Source organism: Penaeus chinensis, chromosome 12 (assembly GCF_019202785.1).
Source record: "Penaeus chinensis breed Huanghai No. 1 chromosome 12, ASM1920278v2, whole genome shotgun sequence".
NCBI classification, from domain to species: domain Eukaryota; kingdom Metazoa; phylum Arthropoda; class Malacostraca; order Decapoda; family Penaeidae; genus Penaeus; species Penaeus chinensis.
Window position 1 is genome coordinate 39,422,080 of NC_061830.1, and position 12,500 is coordinate 39,434,579.

A 12,500-nucleotide genomic window follows, 5' to 3' on the forward strand; every position below is an offset into this window, starting at 1 on the left:
TACTTTCCAGCTTCAAAGTAATATGCAAATTCAGGTACCATTTACTGTCCATAAATCGCTACATTACGCACAGACACACACTCACTCACACACACACACACACACACACACACACACACACACACACACACACACACACACACACACACACACACACACACACACACACACACACACACACACACACACATACACACACACACATACACACACACACACATTGTATAGGCACTAATTAGCTAAGATACACAAAGTTCTCCTTGTTTTTTAAGAACAGCTGATGCAAGCTTGCATTCAAAAGTTGGGTAAGATCATACTAATTTCACCTGATGCTCATTAGAATTAACACAAATAGTGCTTAATTCCTGTCAGATGTTTGATTTTTATGGAGTGCCATAGAAAGTGTTTAAACCAGACTTGCCTCAATAAATGTTAAATCTTTAAGAAAGCCAGTGAGTTATCTATTATGACTTGTAACAAATACAAAATACCTTCCATATTTCTACAGATGGTTTAGCTTTCATTTGTAAATAGAACACTTTTGCTGATAGGTCATATCAGTCCTGACCTGATATATATGGGCAGCTGGACTTTTGCAGTGCCACTAATAATTCCTGTTCTTCAAATGCCAAAGGCTACACTTTGCATATTAAGGGAACTTTTAAACACCTCGTGGCATTTAAACATCTTCCAATATTATCTTGGAACAGTAAACTAAATTTGTGCAATCATATCTTAACTGTGGGTGATTGTGTTGTAGTAGATCACCTGAATATACATTTTTCCTCTTAGACTTCTTTTATATTTCCTATTTCTTTCTTAAGTGTGTTGTCAGAGTTTAAACTTGAATGAGTGAAAGTAGGTTGTTCCTAGATTTTTCATTGTGTGTACCAACATCTTGTCAAAGCATAATTAGATATTTTTTCTTGTAACAAAAAAAATGCCTCTCTGTAAGTGGTTATAAATTTCTCCAAGGGCCAGAAATATTAATCTTATGAATATTGTATTTAATGTTATTTGTACCTACACGATCTATGCACCCTAGTACGAAGAAATTTTTTGTTTTAAATTTGGGCAATTTTTTGTAATGATTATATACCTGCTTGTTAGGAACTGTAGGGCAAAACTTTCAACATTTGCACTTAACAAGTGTCACAGTTTTCTGTATGAAGTTCATGTTTTGTAAAATGTATTGGGAAGTCTTTAAGAGTGATTGCTTATGTTTTGTAACTGTTGTGTGTTTGTAAGATGTAAGGCATTTAAGATTTTTTTTAATATGTGAAGCAGGGCTATTCAGTAATAAAAGCTATTGCTTTAATAACAATACATATGGAATTCAGAATTATTGTTTCTTCTCATATTGTCATGTTGAATTTGTAAATCGAAAAGGGATATCATATAATTATTGAAGCAACATAGGTTGTAAAGTTTACTGAAAGTTGATATTTCAGAGGCTTTAATAATTTGTGAGGTCAGTTGTGCCAAATTTCTCTGTGCAATGTGTTCACTTAATTAAGTTCCTAACTTGTACCTCAGCAGGGCCACTTTCATAAAGATTCATGAAAATGGGGTTTGCTCTGAGATTTGTACAAATTATGAGTAACATAATAAGATCATGTACATTTGCACCTTGATAATAATTACTCCTCATAGATAATACTTTTTACATAATGAACAGTAATTAGGGATGTATTCATGATATCAATACTACTTTCTTCAGTCATTTCCAGTCTAGATGTTTTTCTTAAATGAAATTAATGTTAAACTGAGCATTACCACCATGTAACAGAAAATGAAAAGAGAAGCCGTATTGTAAAATATACACTATAATGATGAACTTAATTCATAAGGCTTTCAACCTTGTACAAAGTGGCTTCATACATGAAAGAGAAACTTTGAAATTGCATGTGAGAAATCTGCCCAATATTTATGAAAGCTCACACAGAGTATAGAGTATAGAGAGTATAAAGTCCCTGTCAAGAGTCCTTTGTCATGTTCCCATCATCCAATTCTGGATCTTATCTATATCAAGAGTTTTGTTATACAAGGAAAACATTTTGTATTATCACTGAAGTACTTTTACAGGTATATAGTTTTCAGTCCTTCACTTTAGTTGTATTATTTTCAATCCTGATGCCAACTCGTATTTTTCTTGATCCATGTTTGACAGTGGAATTATGAATAATATTTTTTTTTTTTTTTTTTTATGGGAAGGAGAGTGGAGGGCATATTATTATAGTGATAAAAGTAATAATCATAATAATATGATCATTAATTATTGCATATTATTATTATTATTATTGTTATTGATTTTTGATGTTTTTATTATCATTATAGTCGTAATTATGATTAGTACTATTATTATTTACTTATTTTTATTATTATTATTACAGTTATTATTGGAAGTTATTTTTACAGTTCATAGTAGTAAGAGTAAGTAATCACATTATTATTATTGTTGTAGTTGTTTATTATTATTATTATTATTATTATTATTATTATTATTACTGATATGAGGGCATAATATTTTGGTTTTTGTAATATCCTGCCGCTCTCAGCTTATTTTTAAATAACAGCCAGTATCCTGTATAGAGCAACTGTAGAGGAAACATATACCACAATAGATATCCTGGAATGCTAACTGGACAGAGGCCTCTTCATTTCCATAGAGCATCTTTCTTCACATTTTCCAATTCTTGTTTTGTCTTGCATTTCCTAATTCTTCCGAAAATACTGATTGTTTTCCGAAGCAACTATGTACCAGATATGGCAAAAATATAGTGTACGTCTTTAGCATTCTTAGTTTGGAATAATTGAACACTGCACAGAAAATATAAAACTTCTGTAGTATTGCCATTATTTTCAGTGAAATCAGACCAGCCTAATAAATATGGAAAAAGCAGTTAAACAAACCAGTGCTGTTTTTATCATTTGCATTAACATAACAGTCAAAACTGTCTCATGAAGTCTCTTATCTCCATATTACTTTGTCAAAAAGTGGAGCTATGAGAATAGCAGCCTAATTTTGTAAACTAAATGGGCAATCCTACTATTTGGACGGACGTCAGTGTGTCATAATGCCAGGCAACTTTATGTTGGTAATGGAAAAATTTTAGCACTGAATGCAAGTTGTTAAGTTAACTTAATGAGGTAAATCTTCAAATAGCTTTCTGTTAACTGCAATATTCTGTAGGATGTGTAATTAAGGATTATCAGTATTTTAAAACTTTTTTTTTTTTTCAACAGTACGCTCAAAAAACTGCCTAGTCTAACTGTAGTCTTTAACTTACTTAAATATTAGCCTATTTCAGTGTAATATGTAGAAGTACAACCCTGGCTGTGTTTTTATGCAGCTTGTGTACAAATGAAAGAGAAGCACTGTAATTCCAGGTACACACACACTAGATTCCTTCTGATTGACAGTTCAGTATTCAGACAAGATACCAGTTACACACACACTAGATTCCTTCTGATTGACAGTTCAATATTCAGACAAGATAGAGGGAAGGTAAGGTAAGAATAGAGATGGGTAATAGTTCCAGTTCTAGTGAAGATGGCAAACTCAAAAGTTGATGGGAGAGTTCAACGATTATCTTATCAGCACTACCTTTCTCAGGTAAATTAGCCTAACATGGACTGATGGGGCATAAAGGACAGCAGATATGAAATGTTCTGACTGTAAGGACAGGTGCCAATGGTAAATTAGCTGTAATAACAATTCTTGGAAATTAAAAAGTGTCAGATATATATATATGCATTGCTTTTAAGAAGACCCCTACAGCCGAGAAAGGGGGAAGTGGGACAAGGTATTGTGCCAGTGTAGGTTGGGGGTTTTTGGTATGTGTTGGAGAGAGAGTTTGTCAATTTTCTGATTTCAAGTTTTCAGTTTCGGCTGTCACTATAACATGGTGTGCCTAGCTGTTTAACACATTGCAGTCCATCGAGAAATGTGATATGGGATATGACTTAGCATGTAGCTATCAGTTTACTCCATGTGTATGCAGGTGTGTGCGTGTGTGTGATAATATGTGTGTGACTACATGTGCACCTGAGTTGAGTTGCAATGAAGTGCGAACAAGCAACTGAGTTATAATTCCATATTATATGTCTAGAAGTGAGTGATTTTGAAATAACCAGCAATCTGTTCCTGGGCGCCACCCTTACATGGATAACCTTTCTAATGATTACGTTATTGCATATGAAACAACTGCCTTATTTCGTATGTTTTAATGTGCTAACTGATAAGTACACATACATGTATAACAGTTTTACATATCAGCCCAAGTAATGTAGAGAGAGAGACATATTCTTGTCATATTACATAAAGACTCGTCCCTATAATAAATATAAAGGGAATATCCTACGGATCTATACTATGATTTATAATAATGTGTGTGTGTGTGTGTGTGTGCGTGTGCGTGTGCGTGTGCGTGTGCGTGTGCGTGTGCGTGTGCGTGCGTGCGTGCTTGTGTGCCTGAGTGAAGCGACGGGATAATTTAGCTTATACATAATTTAGCGTATAAGCATGGGGATGTATTACAATGTAACTGGATAATCGCCGTGTAGGTAATGAGACGGGTCTTAATTTTGAGCTTTATTGGTCTTCATTACAAGAGCTAATTTCCCAAATTTCATCTGTCCTGGTGTTGAGGATGCAACCTCCCTCTATGTAAAGCAACTCCTATGACGTCATCTTGGCGCTAACTCTACCCTCTGGGATTTCACACACCAGTCTAACTTCAATTGTAGGAGAATTCGTGACGGAGGGGGAACAAGGTCACACGTTTGTCTCCAGAAGGAATAAGGTTGGTGTAGAAAGAGTATTGATCATGGGTCAGACAGGGACTTCTCCAGAGGCCAATAACCAAGCTCTGGGAGTGAGATAATGGAATGTAGGCATCAGGGAACATTTATTTTGTGTTGCAGGAGTGGGTTTTATCGAAGGGTCTGATTTGGAAAATAATAGTGAGGAGTACCTGAAAGGGCCCCTCTATGAAGATGGATAGAGGTAGGGGCAAGGTTGAATCATCAGGGCTAATGACTCCCGTTCATAGATGGAATGAAGTACTGTACTCTGTAGTCAGTTTAAAGGGAAAAGACGCAGCTCGAGTACTCTGATTCCCCAAAACTTGTGATAACAGAGGATTTTATGTTTTGTATTCTTAAAATTATTATTTCTAATTGAAATTTGCTGCCTTCAAGCACTTTTTTTTTCTGAGATGAGTTACCAATGTTTTCCTTTTTCGGATATCGGATGCCGCATAGTAATAAGACACCAACGTCTGGCAGAACCCGACAAGTACCATTGTTTACATGAGTTATCACACTGGCATGTACATTGGAGAATATGAGAATAATGGCATTTTCCATAATAACAAATGCGATGCATTACTTCCATGGTCCATAGAAAGAGAGCAAAATCTGATAAATGAGATAGGGCTATGTAACACGCTATGGCTTGAGCTCTCAGTAATTGTCAGACACAATATATTTGTGAAGGTTCTCATGTGACAGATCAAATGCATCATGTATGTAAGAGTGAACCAAAGTGCAGGGATATTATCAAACATTATTGTTTCACCATTAACCTTGACCTTGATATGTGAACAATGCTTACATGACAGAGGTTCAACAATAGCGACATTGTTAACAATATGTGTGTGGGTGGCATGGAATAAGTGGCTGTACACAATAATGGCCTACCACTAACATAGGGTAAGTGTTCCAGAGCATGATGAATTGTGACCATCAGCATGAGAGATGCAGTGAGTACAGGCATTGGCGTTTTGTGGTCGTGAAACACTGTCAGAAGATGTCTTTGAGTTGGAATGAAAAGGGCTGAGGTTACGTGAAAACGTGATCGCGGGCTAATGGAGTTATCAAGTCACAGAATTGTGAAGCACCAGTTTAGCAGTAATCGTCCATGATCTGCACATAGCATTTTATTGAATTGATACAAACCAGGATTGAGCCTAGGTACAGCTAAGTTCACTGGAAATGTCTATAACTATGTTACATGCAATGAAACGGACTAATCGGTATGACAAACTAAGCATCAATTTGCTGAATGGGTGTTTCTAAGAGAATATTCCTCTTCCGAAAGATCAGCATACAGTCACTGATCACTTCTTTGCCTAAGTTGCTGGACAAGCTGCAGGAGAGACGACCTAGGCACAACATTACGACCTTCCATCTCCGATATGGAGATGCAGTTCAAGCCTGGCCCCTTGCAAATTTGTTCCCTGTGGCCAAAGAATTAGAGGTTTCAAAACACCGATGTTGCTATAACAGAGTACATTAGGGTCGCAAGGACTAGACCTATGAAAGCTTGTGCTGAAACCTACCAGAAGTGGTTTCGGAGGATGCAGCTCTATCAAGTATTCTTAAGACTTCTTGAAAAGATGCCTAACTATGCATGTTAAACCGGTATGAGAAAAAGTAGAGAGGTTTCTGTTAATGTATCAGGTTTGTAATTTGTCAGTAAGTCGTAGACTTCGTCTTTCGCAACTAATTCAATGCTTAATTATATGATGGAAAGTGATCTCTAAAATGAGATCCACAGTAATGTTTAACAAATTATTTCATATGAATCTAGTATACTACAGGATATAAAAATATAAATTGAATAGTTTCACATATTAATTTCTCGTTTTCCCACCAGTGCACTAATTCATTTATTCCAGTAATGTAATTATTCTGATAATTATTATAATTACCAGGCCTGCACTCTCACATGCATGAGGCTGGGGGTAGTGGAGGTGCCGTTCCCAATTTCTAGTTGATTGGCACTCTCCTCCTAGTGGTCCTAGAAAAGGCAACAGGATTTCCCTTCATTTGGTGTTGTTAAAGAACAGTGCATTGTAGTCTAGATGACGTTACGCACGTGTCGAATGACAGTGTTTTTCCTGGGGTGCAAAGCATAGGCAGGAAACTTGCGACAGGTGTTATGGATCTCTGTTGTAATATATGTGTAGCAGATAGAAGTTCGTTTTCAAAGATGTTGTACTTCTTTGATGTAAAACGTTTAAATAAAGTAAAAAACTTTATTGTTGACAGTCATCGCCCACTCATTACTGGAAGCTGCAGAAAGATGATAAAGTATAAAGTTGCTAAGTTTTTTTCAAGCGTTTCATCACCTGATGGTTGTTACAGTTCGTATGTGTAGCATGGAACATGTCGGCTTCTTCATTTGACGGTAAATTTCGTTTCTCAGGCGTTCTGAAGGCGGGGCTTTTTCATTGCGTAAGTTCTTTCTTCCTTTGCTTTTATACTGAACCTGTAGGTGATTTTCATTTTAAGTTCCAGGGTTTTAGTCTGTCATTATGAATGTTTAACATTACAGAACTTGACGTTGGCAATGTCGTGTGCTCAACCTCTCTTTGATGACGTTCTGTGATGAATCCCGTCAGCACGTAGTCATTTTCTTCGCGTGCGACCTGTTAACGGGGGTTGTAGGTCTTCTTAAATCTTAACTGCATTGGTATAGGGGCATCCTGACCTTCGGTGGTCTTCCATGAAAATGGGAATGAGGGCGGTTGTTCAGGGTGTCCTCCTCCTCCCACCTTATCCACCTGTATACTATCGACCAGGATGTACCCATTGTTGGGCATTTCTCTGGGAGAGAAATCACTTTCCCTCATCCCGATGATGCGGCCTTTATTTGCAATTTTAGCTTGTGTTACGTCTGTCTTTCACCTCGGCTTTCCTATATGTCATTTTGACGACGCCACATACCATATATCAGAATTAGATGCGAAATAACTATTCAGGAATTCAAGAATATTCATCAGCATAAAAAATATCAAATATACAGTTTCGTGTTTTTAATGTTCCAAATGGTTCCTCTTTCTGCAAAGTACTCAAGTTCCGGGTGAACATACAAACGTTTAGATAACTTTTCACACCAGGAAATTAAAATTTCTGTAGTAAACATATCAGAATAATGAATCAAAACTTTGACTTTGCAGTGAAGGTTTAGTATGCTTATTTCACCTACGTACTACTAACAAACAGAAGGAAAATAAACATAGCATATACGACAGATAAACGTAGAGAGCGAGCACCCAGCTAGTTGTTACTCGAGTTGAAACAACCTTTTTTTTTGTCTCGCTCAGCTGTTCGAATGTGGAAATGTTTCTCATCGCAAAGACTTATAGGATAACTATGATCAGTTTTTAACAAGATAAAGGGCCTTCAGAAAACCAAGGTTTGAGTCTGCATTTCCACTGACGCCACACACACGCAGACCCACACGCACACGCACGCGCACACACACACGCACGCACGTACGCACGCACGCACGCACGCACGCACGCACGCACGCACGCACGCACACACGCACGCACACACGCACACACGCACACACACACACACACACACACACACACACACACACACACACACACACACACACACACACACACACACACACACACACACACACACACACACACACACACACACACACACACACACACACACACACACACACACACACACACACACACACACACACACACACGATGATAAAGCTTCTATATATTCTCTGTAGCCCTGTCGCGGTTTTGGGTTCAGTTAATATCGGCATGTTTTCCGTTTAATGAATTGCTATTTGCTTCCGGCGAAAAACACAGTTACTCCATTAGTTCGATTAACCCTCATGGTGTAGCGACGGGAAGCATCTACAGTGTCTTAGCGATTTTGCAGATTTTTTTTATTTTATTTGACGCTGCCATGCATAGATGTTTAAAGCGTAAATCTTTTCATATTTCAAGAAATGTGCAGCTATAATGGATATGTGTCCGATATCTATCCCTATCCTCCTCAAGTTCCCCTTCCTCCCATTCTTCCAACACGCCCTATCCTCTTCTTCTCCATGTGCATCATCCTCTTTCCTTTCCCCCCTTCGTCCTTCATGCTCACGTGACGCCCTTAAGTCTAAAGTTCTGTCTTCCGAATCCATCCCCTTCTGACGTTTTACCTGGTACCTCACTTCCTGCCGTTCCCTTGTCTCATTCCCCGAATTCTTATACTTCTCTGACACCCATTTCTATCCTTATTACTTGTTGGTTGCTTCATAATGGCTCTTTTGCATTGCTCCTCATGCAGTTTTCCTCTTCCCTTCTGAGATACCCATAACCCCTTCTGCCTTTTACTAACCTCCTCCTTACTGCTATGCTCTCCCCGCTTTACCTTGTTCACTACCATGCTATCCTAAAAGGCTTTACAACCTTTTACAGCTTATATATTTTATCTTAACCGTTAACTGCTTTATGACCTTTGATATATAACAGAAAAGTCACCCCACTACACGCGGAATAATCAACATTTTCATGTGTCTGCTAAAGCAAAAATATTTATTCAAACACTTTACAGCATATCTTCTCAACATAAATAAAGTTATCCGTTATTCTAACACATGGTTTCAAAAAAAAAAAAAAAAAAAAAAAAAAAAACACCTGATTGGTCTGTCCCTGTAGAAATCAAACAGAGGTTAGCAAACAAAACATTAATTATTCATCACTGGCTTCATTGGAGTCTGAGACTGCCTTGGGAGAACCTTCTGCCTTCTTACGGGAAAAAGCGGCTTCCTGAACGGGTAGGATGCCAAGCTGTGGACAAATCTGAGAGAAAGGGAGGAGGAAACAAAGACAACAACATACTTAGGTAAAAAGGGGAGAACAAACAATGTAAAGAACATACATCGAGATACAAAGAGAGAAAGAGAGAGAGAGAGAGAGAGAGGAGGGAGGGAGGGAAGGAGGGAGAGAGAGAGAGAGAGAGAGAGCACGGGTAATGAGAGGTCTATATGAGAGAGAGAGAGAGAGGGAGAGCGAGCGAGCATGGGTAATGAGAGGTCTATATGAGAGAGAGAGAGCGTATACGTAATATATACATAAATATATCTATACATACATATACATATGTATGTATATCTCTCTCTCTCCCTCCCTCCCTCCCTCCCTCCCTCTTCCCCTCCCCCTCCCCCTCCTCCCTCCTCCCTCCCTCCCTCCCTCTCTCTCTCTCTCTCTCTCTCTCTCTCTCTCTCTCTCTCTCTCTCTCTCTCTCTCTCTCTCTCTCTCCTCCCTCCCTCCCTCCCTCTCCCATGTAGATTCCCGCACACGCGTCGTGGCGAGGTCACAGCGCTCTGCGGGGTGACACTGACTCCCCGTGGCCTGCAATACCCTACAGAGGACAAGGACGCAGGAGAGTTCTGCGACGACGACGGAGATGGCGACCTCTACGTCTCCCCTGACTTGCCAGCTCTCGACGCCATTGAGGGAGTGAAGACCGCCCTATTACCTGATAGCGATCTTTCAGGCGGCGGCGCTGCACCGTCCTCAGCTTCATCTACACTACGCGGATCACCCACGGCTCTGAGTGTTCAGTTGGACCACGTCAATCCGACGGAGAGGGTTGCTCTTCACCTGGAAAGCCACAATGCCACTTCCTCTAAGCAGCATCGGTCCGCAGGGCATCTGCATCCACGCCCTTGCAGGTGTGCGAACCAACTCTCCGACGTCGAACTGTTCCAGCCTGGCCGGAGAGCTCGCCACGCCTCCACCAGGAACAGCCACTTCCAGGGCAATAAGGATTACTCCTAAGGGTGAGTCTGGGGAAGAAGCCTTGTGGAGGACGGATTGGGCCGCCGTGACGCCAGTTTTGAATGACGGTCACGGACTCGCAGCCACACGACTCATAGGAGGACGGGACCCGCAGGAATCACGCGACGAGTTGATGTGTTGTAATATGCAAGACTGGCGAACCGTGTAAGATATTATGTTTTGTATTGTACTGTAAATATTGTCGAATATTGTGGTACATAGTTGCACTATGTATGTAACTGGTGTGACACCAGAGATGTCCCTCTAGCCTTTTGAATTTCCCGCCCGAGAGAGGATCGTAGAAGTGTCTCGTGAGGACACTTAAGCAGAGGTTCTCTAAAATAATAATGCTAAAAATAAAGATAGCCACAAATCATAATAGGGGAAGTCCTATCTCGGACAGGAAGTGTACGCGTTCGGATCATAAACGCAACAGAAACAAAGTTGTACAGTTTGTACCGCGAGTGTGAATGTAAACACAGCCCCTTCCTCAGTGACAGAAATTTCCACTTTCAGTATCGAGGGTAACCTAAGTAAGTAAGTATTTTTTCAAAACATAGTAGGCACTTATTGTTCAGAAGGACAACACTCGAATTTAGCCTGAAAGCTAGAACATCCTCTAGTTATGCGCAACCGTACGATACATCCTGTACCTACATCCTTTGAACCAAACTTAACTCCTTCGTAATATCTCTCAGCGACATTTGGATAACAGTGGAATGTGGTTTCCAAATGTCATTTTAATTTGTTCTTGCTCTCGTATGGAGCGGACGAGTGACAGTGTCTTGGAGTAAGGAATGAAAGAGCAGCAAGTAGGTGTCACAATCATTTATCTTTTATCGTAATGTACACACACACACACACACACACACACACACACACACACACACACACACACACACACACACACACACACACACACACACACACACACACTCACACTCACACTCACACTCACACTCACACTCACACTCACACTCACACACTCACTCACGCGCGCGCATATCATATATATATATATATATATTTATTTATTTATATATATAATATATATATCATCTATATAATATATATATATATTTATAATATGTGTGTTTGTTATATATGTCATATATGATATACCTGTGATATATATTATATAATATATACATATATATAATATATACATATATAATATATACATATATAATATATACATATGTATAATGTATATTACACACACACAGACACACACACACACACACACACACACACACACACACACACACACACACACACACACACACACACACACACACACACACACATATATTTATATATATATTATATATATATTATATATATTATATATATAATATATATTATATTATATATATGTAGCTAGTGCAGCTGCTCAAAATAATCTGCGAGGAGGTCATAGAGTTCAAATTTCTCAGGACTGTTCCTCGTTCTTTCTTAGTCCAAGCCCTACGCACCAAGGAGCGACGCAAGTCCCGATTGCCATTCAGCTGAGCCATGCGACACTCTTCAGAGGCCTCCAATGTTTCCAGGTAGATGAAATTCTGCCTTGCATACGGGCGTACGCCAATGCACTGATTGGAGTGTTTCACGCTTGAAGGACTTCCACAGAACAACTAAGTCCATCAGGTTTTATAGTTCTGTGAACCAATTATTGACTGCCGTGGTAAACCCACAGGCACACTCCCCCTCCCTCAGTCTGTTAAAGTGAAACACCCTAGCTGGCCACTGGAGGGACGAAGAGTATTGAAGTGGACCCATAGGGTAGCCACTAGCAGCTTATGGTCAGTGCTACAGAACTCGGCACTCCTGTAAACCCTGCAATTCAGAGGGATCCTCCATCGAGTGCTGACAAGTATGTGGTCGATCTCCTGGGCC

The 12,500-nt window shown here is 39.4% G+C and overlaps 2 protein-coding genes across 8 annotated transcripts in view; both read left to right on the top strand.

The window, feature by feature from the left end:
- The window catches only part of LOC125031067 (cilia- and flagella-associated protein 251-like), a 15,564-nt gene extending 13,457 nt beyond the window's left edge, over window positions 1-2,107 (top strand). For all 3 annotated transcript variants that reach the window (XM_047621536.1, XM_047621535.1, XM_047621537.1), the window contains exon 4: window positions 1-2,107. This exon is cut by the window's left edge and continues 274 nt beyond it. The gene's annotated coding sequence lies outside the window, so the exon portion shown is untranslated.
- A 2,615-nt stretch (window positions 2,108-4,722) lies between these two features.
- The window catches only part of LOC125031224 (sodium/potassium-transporting ATPase subunit beta-like), a 30,378-nt gene continuing 22,600 nt past the window's right edge, over window positions 4,723-12,500 (top strand). Inside the window, exon 1 of one of the 5 annotated variants that reach the window (XM_047621854.1) lies at window positions 4,723-4,805. The gene's annotated coding sequence lies outside the window, so the exon portion shown is untranslated. Of the gene's footprint in view, window positions 4,806-10,690; window positions 10,770-10,923; window positions 11,142-11,333; window positions 11,417-12,500 lie in introns of those variants that run through there. The other 4 variants (XM_047621860.1, XM_047621858.1, XM_047621859.1 and 1 more) reach the window with 4 other exon arrangements.